The sequence below is a fragment of the Balaenoptera physalus genome (assembly GCF_965194825.1).
Source record: "Balaenoptera physalus genome assembly, chromosome: 7".
Lineage (NCBI taxonomy): Eukaryota > Metazoa > Chordata > Mammalia > Artiodactyla > Balaenopteridae > Balaenoptera > Balaenoptera physalus.
Genome location: NC_138886.1, coordinates 47,244,210 through 47,256,432, shown reverse-complemented (window position 1 = coordinate 47,256,432; position 12,223 = coordinate 47,244,210). Strand labels below are relative to the sequence as shown.

General features: G+C 35.7%; 1 protein-coding gene across 18 annotated transcripts in view; it reads left to right on the top strand.

Annotated features, from left to right (window-relative positions):
* The window catches only part of TMC1 (transmembrane channel like 1), a 375,625-nt gene that overhangs the window by 14,127 nt on the left and 349,275 nt on the right, over positions 1-12,223 (top strand). The gene's annotated exons all lie outside the window — the stretch shown is intronic.

Below are 12,223 nucleotides of genomic sequence, written 5' to 3'. Positions count from 1 at the left end.
GTGATATCTTGTGTATGTAATATGATAAAGGAAGAAGTGTCATATAAGGCTCTATGTGTATACCTCTCCTAAGACGCTCTTGTCCTGGAATTGTGTAATCGAGGCTCAGGGAATGCATTCATTGCTGGGTGTCATGCCACTGATATAGTCACAGGAAACATACTGTGAAGATAAAAGCCACCTGTCTTTAAAATATTTTTTAAATTCATAAGGGCAGTTTCTAGTTCACGATGTCAAGGTGAGCACATTTATTTATTCATCTCTCACAGAAATAATTTAAAATAATATTAGGAGAATAAAAAAGATTTGTAGTCCACAAAGATGGGGAGAATTGTAAGTGGTCATGAGTAGATGAGAAGAAGGTAAACATGCTTTATCAAGTTTATAGTGGAGCAGAGAGGAAGAAGAGGAGAAAACAACACCCTACAATATGAGATAAGTGGACTGCAAGGATAGAAGTCACTAAGTTGCCGTGAAGAACCCTGGAGAAGCTTTGGACTCAGAACTGGAAATCAGTTCAAGATTTCTAATAGCCAACTAGTAGGTATTCTAGAAAGACAAAGCACTCATGGTAGAGGGAAGGAATTGTTAAAGAAATAACATCTCCAGAGCTAAAGGGAGATTTTAAAATTCAAACAGTCCATAAAAGCCAAGTCAGATAAGTTTTAAAAAGGCCCGTATTTAGACATATCATTGTGAAATCTCAGAACACTAAAGATTTAAAGTGGGAATTTACATCTATGAACCTTTACTTGAGGGTGTACTCCAGTAAAAAAAAGGGTGAAAACCAAGAAAGGGGAAGATGTGGGATTGTTTAATAAATAATTTAACCTTACCCCACTAGAGGTCTGGCCTTTGCCACCACCTTTAGGGAGGTAATCTCTAAACTCCTGGAATGTCATGCCTGATAGGGTGTTATTGTCTTCCTGGGGGCTTTGGCGCAGCCAAACTGTAATGGATGTGGTTCAAGGTTGGACTTTGAGTCACACCTTGAGGGCCTGGAGACTGGAGATTAAAATTGACCTTGAGGGCAGTCAATCATGCCTATGTAATGGAGCCTCAGTAAAAACTAAATGCTGAGGCTCTAATGAACTTCCCTGGTTGGCAAGCGTCTGTGCTTATTGTCAAAAATCAATACTGGAGAAGTAATGTGTCTTGACTCTATGGGGAAAGGACAGTGGAAGCTCTGCACTGGGTATTTCCCCAGACTCTACTCTCTGTATTTCCTCCCTTGGCTGACTTTAATCTGTATTCTTTCTCTGCAATAACTCTTAACCATGAATATAATAGCTTTCAGTGAGTTCTGTGAGTCCTTCTAGTGAATTATCAAAACCGAGCATGATTTGGAGAACCCCTCAAACTTGCAACCGATGTCACACGTGAGGGTGGTCCTGTGTGGGTTGTGCGTCCTCTAACCTTACAGTTGGTCTACCTCTTCTCAGGCATATATTATACAAAAAAACTTGTTCAGGAGAATAATGAAACAATATCCAAGGATGACAGTTATGTACTAGGCCAAGGAAGAAAACTGGTCTACTTTAGGACAGAGATTGGCAGGCCTACAGAAAAATGTTTTCAAGGAAAAGAAAAGAATCACTTTCAAATAATAGCTGCTGCTAATGAGAAGTTGCAGGATATTAGGATATGGTGGGAAAAGCCTATGAATCTTAAGAAAGTAAAAAAGAATAACCAGAAACTCTAAGTAGATCAAAACACTTTACCAGAACATCATGTTCCAAATATAAAACAATTTAACACAAGATTATTTTTTCAGCAATTGGTAAAATGTAAGAGAGGAGACTCTAATCTTGGCACTAGTGTATTTTCCTTTGAGTGGCACAAGGATTGTGACATCAGCAACATAGGCAAGAGAATGTAGTTTTTAGCACTTTCTAGCTCTATGATGAATAATGTAATGAATAGTTGTAATAATATAAAATTTGTTTATTGAGTCATGAAAATTATGTTTGTAAATACAGAAGTGAATTGTAGACATAAAATGGTCATGCCATTTGGTTAATGGCACTAGGCAGCATTTATGTAATAATTAATGGCAAATTCGTGACTAGTAATATATAAAATAAAATTTTCTTTGCAGTAAAAAAAAATTTGTTTATTGGTTATCAGCTTTTAAAATAAACTTATGCACAGAGCATGGAGGAGTTAATTTTGATTAAGAACAGAACATAAACACTCGGCTTTGATGATGTTAAAGTAAAGCTCTAGCTGACAGATGTTGGGAGATGAAAGGTAGGCAGGGGAAGGGGAAGCAACTGTAAGGGTATGAACACCCTCATTTTACACAGTAAGGAGTCGAGAGAATCTGTTGAAAATTAACGAAAAAAATTAAACATTGATGACAAAAATGACATTGCTGAGCATTGGAAAAGAGGATGCTCTATCTGGGAAAAAAAACCCAACTTAAGCCACTCACACTGTACACAAAAATATCAATTCTAGGTAAATTGTAGATCCTTTAACTATGAAAGGCAAAACAATAAAGCTTAAGAAGATAATATAGAAGAATAGGTTCATGATCTCAACGTGAGGGAATGATTTTTAAGCATATTGGACATTAAGAAGCACCAACCTTAAAGGTAAGGATTGATTAATTTGATTACAGTAAAATTAAGACTATTAAAAATAATTAAAATAGTAAAAAGGCAAGCTGCAGATTAGGAGATATCTGGAACACACATAATTAACAAAGTGCCTATATCCAGAATATATGAAGAACTCATACAACACAGTAAGAAAATACAATTCAATAGAAAAATGGGCAAATGACTCAACAGCCACTTTAAAACAGGAAATATCTAATAGGTAAAGAAACGTATGATAAGGTGCCCAATCTCATTAGTCATCAGAGAAATGCAAATTAAAAATGCAAAGAGATGCTCCTACATCTGCATCAGAATGGCTGAAATTAAAAAGACAAAATAGTGAGGATTGCCAAGGAAGTAGAGCACCTGGAACTCTCATACAACTGCTGGTGGGAATGGAAACTAGTTTAACCAATTTAGAAAGTAGTTTGACTTTATTTACTAAAACTAAACATACTGTACTTGTGACCTAGCAATTCCTCTCTTAGGTGTATATCCAACTGAAATCTATGCCCATGTGTACCAGGAGACATGTATAAGAAAGTTTATAACAGCTTTACTCATATGCTTCAACATAGGAACAAGCTAAATGTCCATTGACAGGAGAATGTATTAATAAATTGTGGTATAATTATACAATGAAATACTATATAGCAATGAAAATGAACTACAACTGAATGCTACAATATAAATTAATCTTATAAACATTATATTGAGCTAGAAAAGGCTAATGTAAAAGAATATATAATGCATAATTCCATTTATTTAAAACTCAAAAACAAGCTAGACTGTTATGTTGAGTGATGTATTCTTAGATAGCAAAAATGTAAAGCACCAAAACAAGGAAGTGAACACCAAAAAAATCAGGAGAGAGTTACATTTAAGGAAAAGGGAGTGAGCTGTGATATAGAAAGTACGGAGGGAGCTTCTTGGGGCTGGTATTGCTCTTCTTGATCTGAGCAGCCAATGGATGTTTGCTTCAGAATACACCTATGCTTTATGACTTTCTGAATGTGTGACATATTTTACACACCAAACCAAAAAGAAAAAAAAAAGATTTAAATAAAAACAAATTCATGGTATAAGGAAATTATTTAAATTTTAAGATAATGAATAGTGAAACTAAAAATAGTGATATAATCCTGAAAATTGAGAGGTGTGGAGTCTTGTAAGGAGCTCAGTTCTCTGCAGTTACAGGAAGTTAATAAGAAAATCTCCAAATTGATAAACATATTATTTAGAAATAAGAACCAAAACAAACTGTAAAAGTATTGTTTTCCATTCTGTATTTTCCATTTAAAAATAATGGATTATTTTATGCTTATGCTTATTAATTTTATAACCAACAAAATCCATCACATTATATTTACATTCTTATATTTTAAAAACATCTATATGACTGGACACCCAGATTACAAACAAATACATTTATTGACTGAGTTAACTTAATTTGAGGAATTTTAATTTTTGAGTGAGTTATTTTATATTACCATATATATTGATTAAAATTATTTTATGTATTCAGTAAAATATTGTCAAAAATCCTTTCTTTTCTCCGTGTAACTTTTCATATAACTTGTGGGAACGTGGAGAAGGATAGAAATAATGAGACAAGGATTTTTTGTTTCCATAGCCAAATGTCACTTTTTGTACAGTTATTTAGGACTGTGATAGAAGAGTTAAGTTTGTATTTGTAAGATGACTTTTTATCTTTCCTGACTTCATTGCATTTTAAAGGCTTCTGTATTAATAAATAACCATATCTGATGGCTTTCATAAACAGCTATCACCACCATCACCAACCAAAAACACAAAGAAAATGTCTACCCCTCTACAAAAACCCAGCATTATGGATGCTTCTAAGAAGCAACCTAAGGAAACAATGTCCTCATTACCTATCATTTCAGGGGTGTTGCAGTGTATTTGGGTGGAAGCACAGCTTTTAATATCAAACGTTCTCATTATTTTATCCTAGGACTTTTTAACAGTGAAGACAAGACAATTATAGATCATTTTAATTATCAGCTTAAGTGTATTTTGAGTTTACTGATAAACCACGCCAGAAAAAAGTTGCTTTTAATATAGGGAACGTATTTATTTTTTAATTCTTTGTTTGTATTTACTTTTTTTGGATTAGTTTTTATTAAAAAGAAGTAGAGTTAGTCTGAAAAAAGTATGTAAAATATTCTTTCCAAAAATGCCTTATTAAAAAAAGCTTTTCAAAAAGTAGTATAAAATAGACAAGTATACTTCCAATATTAAAAGAAAAGAAATTTGCAAGTTGTGGTTTTACTCCATTAAATTAACTTCTAAAAATATGCATTAAACTCCAAGACCCTTGGACAGTGATACCATAGCATTTATGATGAAATCAGAAATTTTTATAAAGGGGAAAAAAAATCTTTGGTCCAACGCAGTAGCTCTTTTTGCTAGCTAACGTAGAACTGATTGTTGTGAGGAATCTGTTGTCTCAAGGCAGTTAAAAAGCACATTTATTATTCTTGTAAGTTTTCTTTTTATATTTTATTGTGTGCTCTACACTTGCTTTTTAGGCACGCATGTTGAGATATCTGGCTTCCTTTGCCTTTGGATTTTGGAACTATTTTGGCCTTGTTTCAATTGTAAGCTATCCATCTGATCGTAATGTGTCAGTACTTTTGAATATTTACAATAAAAAGAATAAGGACACTCACTGCACTCATTTATGACATGGATGGGAGCCATCCAAATGCCCACTGTCGTTTCTGGTCACCTTGCCTCTGGTTTTCCGTTGTGTTTCAGCTTGGGGAGCTCACCTCTGTCCTTGTTTAAAATTTCAATCCACATTTCCAAAGAATGGTCATCTTAGTGCACCTATGCTAAAAGCATTGATTAGGTCTTCTTTCTCTAAGAAGGGTGCACTTCAGGTATGGGATTTAGAAGATAACTAGTTCTAGGCATAAAGGTCAACCAACCTGTTTTTAAAACAGGGTTGACAAATAACCAGCTGCAGGCACTAAGTTCAGCCTACAAGTGTGTACTCTAAAATCAGTTCTGAGTCATCTGCTCTGTGTGTTTGGCACCCCTGTTTACAGCACATCTTGAGCCTTCTTATGTAGCAATGCTATTGGTAAATAGCCTACCCTTTATGACAGCATGGATGAGAAAAGGACAACCTGATCTTGGTTGATAAAATGTGTACCTTTTATGTGGTGAAGGGATATTTTGTAAAGTCTCACGCAATTATTTAAAATGCCTCTGTGTGTGTATGTGTTTGTGTGTGTGTTCACACACTTGCTTTATGTGCTATGTAATGATTCATGTTCTAAGAGGGTGTGTTTTTCTCTCTTAGAGAGCTGGCAGCCAGCCCGCCCTCTAAGAAATGGGAGATTTCTTGAGCTAATTTGGACATGCAGTCTATGTGTTTATACCACAAAGCTATAACTCTTTGTCCAGACAGCGCTGCCAATTATCTATATTTCTATTCAGTATAAACTTTTAAAAAAGCCAGATCTTTTTATTAGCCTGTTTTGCATAAAAGTTTTTAGGATAATTGTCTATTAATATCACTTCTAAAGCAGAAAGGAGTTATTTAAAGGGATGACCTGATTGTCTTGATAAAGAAAATAAGAGAGCTACAATCCATTTTCTGAAAATTTGGCCTTGAGTTTGAGTGCAGGCTGGAAGGTAAAAACTTTTGGATTAAATTCCAAACTCTAGGACAATAGGATTCAGGCCAAATAATTTACTCTTTCTATATCTTTGCTTTCCAATCTGTTAATCAGGAATCAAAACATTTACTTATCTCCTTACAGGAAAATAAAACGTTGGTAAACAAAAATGCATTTGCTCTGTTTGAAGGGCTAAGCCATGCACCATTTTTCAGTGTGCTCCTTCCTTCTGGCACTAGTAGACTCCCTTGTGGTCATCACATTTCTCACTGGCAAGAAAAAGGCCTGTCGCTGTGATGAGAATCCAGAGAGGAGGTCTGTGCCATGTATAGCTTAGTTAACCAGGAAACAGGCAAAATTAAGACAGATTTTGTGAAAATTCTATTTTGTGTTTTCTGAACTAGGAGAAGGCACAATTTTCTCAGAGGGCAGAAACATGCAGGAACAGGCTAGAACGACCTGTTAGGAGAATGACAAATAGAGAGGGTGGAGAGGTGGTGACATTTACTTTTCTGAGGGTCTTTTAAACAGACAAATAAAAACATACAAAAAAAAATATGGTTCACAGATAAAGGCAGGAGGGTTGTTTTTGTCACTTTTTTAGAGGTTCTTTTAATTTACAGCAGGCTTGTGTGAGTTATTAGGTCTGCCACCTAATAACTTAGGGTGTCAGTCTATGTGCCAAGCTGTTTACTATGTGTTGGGAACTCAAAAATGAATAATAAACAATTTTTTGCACTCAAGGTCTTCTTAACCTCCCTGGGAGAGAAATACATACAAATAATTACAATAATATGTGATAAGTGCTAGACTAGTAGCAAAAACATGTGCTATGATTACAAATTTTGCCTGGGGTGGTTGGGACTGAAAAGGGAATATCTGCATTTAACCTTGAAGACTGAGAGGGAGTTAAGCAGAGGAGACCATTTCAGGCAGAGGACAGAGCATGAAAGGAGGTTGGAGAAGTGGATGTCAGTGGAGTGGGGGAATATTTTAGAGAGGAGAGAGTAAGTGTTTGAGGGTCAGAGAGCCCCAGGTTGGTAACTCTGCTAGATGGTCATTCACTGGCTGTTTGATTTAGGGCACATTGCTTAGCCTCTCTGAGCCTCGGTTGCTACATCTATACATTATTATGTATCGTGTAGGGTTGTCGTGAGAATGCAATGAAACAATAAATGTAAAGGACCTAGAACAGTGCAAGGACAGAGTAAATGTTCAGTAAATGGTCACTATTGTTTCATCTTTTAAAATGAGCTGCAGCTGCTGCTCTGGAACTGCAAATTGTTCAGAATATCATGGGCTTATTCTGGGAGGGGCTTCTCAACATAAATCATCCATAAAATGGAAATAATACCTACTTTCAGGGTTGTTTAAAAGAGTTAATATTAAATACAGGCCCAATAATGGTACTCAATAAACAGTAGTTATTATCATTAAAATTTTAATAACAATTCTCTTTCAAAGGCCAAAATATATGTACATTTCCACACTCATACTGAAGAAGTTGTGAATTTTTGTGTGTGCACAGAATTGTGAATTTTTGTGGTTTAGCACCTTCTGCTAAACCAGAGGCAGAAAATCGCTTTTGAAAGTATGTTATTTCCCCCCATAGGTAATGTGTCATATTAATGAACATGTTTTATATATGAGCTGGCATAATCATCAAACCATGTTTGTTTTTCCATTTCTGTGTCCCAGTGCTCATCATGGTACCAGGCACTGGTATTTAAGTAAATACTTAAAGAAATACCTGCTACATGAATTAGTTGGTAACTCTCTAATTGGTTCTCTCAAACATATTTTTTTTTTAAATAGAGGAAAACAATTTTAGGTCTTGAAATTGCCTTTTGAAAATGAAGTTCCCAAACCATTTGAACATTGAACACATACAAATGCTATGATATCAGCTTGTGGAGAGGATCATGCTGCTCCAAAATCTTTGTTTGCCTGGAGGTTGCATTGGTCCAACCTGTAATTGTAACTGTAAACAGTTATTATATCCATGATTATTATTATGACATTCCTAATAAGTATTTTTGTAGAGGTCAACCTAATGTTATATCAATAAACCAGGCCTAGAGTATCTTATGTGTTCATACTTCTTCTTCCTAGTACTATATTTATATATCAGAAATGGTAGAAAATCCAGCACTTTTTAGTTTCCCGAGGAACCCTCCTTACCTTTTACTCTACCCAATTGCATAATGCTTCTGAGATGTTACATTTCCACTGTTCTTTCCAGTTTTTTAAATTATGAGCCCAATTTTATTTTTTTAAATTTATTTTTAAAAATTTTTACTGAAATGTTCTTTCCAGTTTTAATTATGAGCATTCATAATAATGGAAATGTAGGCTGGCTCAAGCTTGTGAAAATGACGCTCTCTGACTTAAAATGCTGGTTTGTAGAGGGAAAAATCAGCATGGATGCATTAGATGCACTAGAACTTTCTCATCACATTAAGCAACTATAGCCTCAGAGTACCAGTTATCTCTCCCACCAGCTTCTAAGCAGAACTGGCCCCAAGTCATGTAGCCACACAAAGTCACTTCTGTCTTACTTCTGAAGGGATGCAAGAAAGAGAATTCACAACTTGCCTTGAAAATCTATCTGTTCTTTAAGAACTTATTATTTGGCTCACATTCTGAAAAAATTGTAATGTTACAAATTTAGCTTAGGTCCTCTTATTTGTTCCTCAGTAGAAAAGGAAAGAAAACATATTTAACCAACACTCTTTTTGTTGTAATCAGTTATTTGGCCTAGATTTAGAATCCTTCAGCTTGTAGAGACTTTGAAAATATACTCATTTATAAATTTGAAAACTAGGGAGATAAGTTGGGAATTTATACTCTGGAATTTTAAGAGGCTCTCTAGCTTGTTCCCAAATTTGTCCTTACTTTTAGTTGAGACATTTGATATTTTAGGCACTGCCTTTAGGATTCAGAGCCATCACTAATCTGGGGCCTACATTTTCAGTCGTTCTTTTCAACATTGTCGTTTATTCACTGAGCAGCTACAATTAGGTTGCATATCTAAAATTGCTATTTTTATAGGCAAAAAAAAAAAAAAAAACAACCCAGTGTTCAATCTCAAAAGTATTTATTGAGGACCCACCATGTGAGAAGCAAAGGTTTGATTATGAAGGGAAAGTAATCCAAGAGTAGAATACCAAACAACAGCTTTTTAAAGATTCACTCTACCGAGTTGATATAATTTTTTATTTGTAAACAGTGTTTTATGTGGCACTTTATATGGCACACAAAATGGTTAAATAATATGGAAGTTTATAAAATAAAAACTGAAAGTTCTTCCCTTACCACCTGGAGTAAGTTGTTTTAAAAATTTTATTTTGTTCCAGTGCTCTCTTTCTTTTTTAAAAAAGTTCACATGTGAAATGAAATCTGCAGCATTATTTTTCTACTCGGAATTATATCATAGACAATTCTCATACGTACAGAATACTTTTGAAATCAAGAAGAGTCAATATGTCCACTCAAATATCCTTTTAACAGTCACTTCCCACATTCAATTGTCTTTTATTTATTTTTTTAAAATAAATTTATTTATTTAAAAAATTAATTAATTATTTATTTATGGCTGTGTTAGGTCTTTGTTGCGGTGTGCGGGCTTCTCATTGAGGTGGCCTCTCCCGCTGCGGAGCACGGGCTCTAGGCGCGCGGGCTTCAGTAGTTGTGGCTTGACGGCTCTAGAGTGCAGGCTCTGTAGTTGTGGCGCACGGGCTTAGTTGCTCCGTGGCATGTGGGATCTTCCTGGACCAGGGCTCTAACCCGTGTCCCCTGCATTGGCAAGTGGATTCTTAACCACTGCACCACGAGGGAAGTCCCTCAATTGTCTTTTAATCGAGTACTTTTCAAAATCAGTTTTATTGTGGTAATTGCCCAAAAGCATTAAGACGACTTATAGTCTCAAAACATTTTCATTTAAAACCATCTTTTAAAGAACATAAGGTACACGCAGTAACCACATGATTTTAGCACAGTGGATTGAAAACAAAACAAAAATAGTCATTCAAATGTTTTATCTCTACTATACCAAATGAGAACCAACTTAGAATTTCAAAAAACTGAACTAGGCTTCAAGGGGGTGCAGATTCACCAAGGCTGGCATGAAGTAACGTTGGTCTCATCTTTTTTTTTTTAAACTTGAGTTATAATTGACATGTTATATTAGTTTCAGGTATACAATGTAGTGACTAGATATTTGTATGGTCTCATCTTAGTTTTAGAAAAAAATATAGTAAACTTGGAATTTCTACATTTAAGTTCACACCCTAAATTTTTCTTAAATCTTTGCCATCTTATACTGCTTATTGGCTGATGAGCTCAGGAAACCACATGTGTAGGTAGCATACAAATGTTCATACAAAACCTCTGAAATAAGTCATTGTGTTTAGTTTAACAACATTTCCCCCCCTGGATATGTTGAGGTTAAATATAACATATGAATATAATAGAATCATATTTTTTACAAGTAAAAGTTTTGGTTCCCAGGGCAGACATAAATATATCAGCATTTTAATAGGTTTCCACAAAAAACATTGACTTCTAGGGGGTTCCACCTCTTAGCAAACTAGAGAATACTGTATGGTATAGCAAGAACTCTGCTCTGAAATTGAAATGCTTACTGTCACCTCTCAAATGAAGAAAAACTTCATTGGACTGGGTGATCCTCGAGGTTTCTTTTCAAAAACACTTAGTTCTACGTTTATTTGCAAATCCTTCAGTTCCACTGCTCCCCCGCCACACAGCCCACTCCCCAACAGAAAGAGCAAAATCTGTATCTGTAAACACCAGTTTACTGAGAAATGGGATTGATTCCATCGCTAGTAAGGATTTTTTTCGGTATCTTTTTGGCATCTTCTAAACGACAGGTCTGTCCCTATTTTAGGAGAAATAAAATGCACATCTAGGGCTTCCCTGGTGGCGCAGTGGTTAAGAATCTGCCTGCCAATGCAGGGGACATGGGTTCGAGCCCTGGTCCGGGAAGACCCCACATGCTGCGGAGCAACTAAGCCCGTGTGCCACAACTACTGAGCCTGTGCTCTAGAGTCCGTGAGCCACAACTACTGAGCCCGCATGCCACAACTACTGAGCCAGTGTGCTGCAACTACTGAAGCCTGCGGGCCTAGAGCCTGTGCTCCGCAACGAGAGAAGCCACCACAATGAGATGACTGTGAACTGCAATGAAGAGTAGCCCCTACTCACTGGAACTAGAGAAAGCCTGCACGCAGCAATGAAGACCCAACGCAGCCAAAAATAAATAAATGAAATAAATTTTAAAAAAGTACATCTAAATACATAAAACTATAAAAACCTGGTTTTTTAAACTTGAATTGCAAAAACATTTACTCCTTTAATCCTTTATATTGTAAAGTCTACTAGTGAACCTAAAATATTATGGAATTTAATTTAACTGAAACAGTAACATAGCTATTTTTTCCCACTTTTTTAAACATTTTTATTGGAGTATAATTGCTTTATAATTATGTGTTAGTTTCTGCTTTATAACAAAGTGAATCAGCTATATATATACATATATCCCCATATCTCCTTCCTCTTGCGTCTCCCTCCCACCCTCCCTATCCCACCCCTCTGGGTGGTCACAGAGCACCGAGCTGATCTCCCTGTGCTATGTGGCTGCTTCCCACTAGCTATATATTTTACATTTGGTAGTGTATATATGTCCATGCCACTCTCTGACTTCATCCCAGCTTACCCTTTCCCCTCCCTGTGTCCTCAAGTCCATTTTCTACATCTGCGTCTTTATTCCTGTCCTGCCCTTAGGTTCTTCAGAACCAATTTTTTTTTTTTTAGATTCCATATATATGTGTTAGCATACGGTATTTGTTTTTCTCCTTCTGACTTACTTCACTCTGTATGACAGTCTCTAGGTCCATCCACCTCACCACAAATAACTCAATTTCGTTTCTTTCTATGGCTGAGTAATATTCC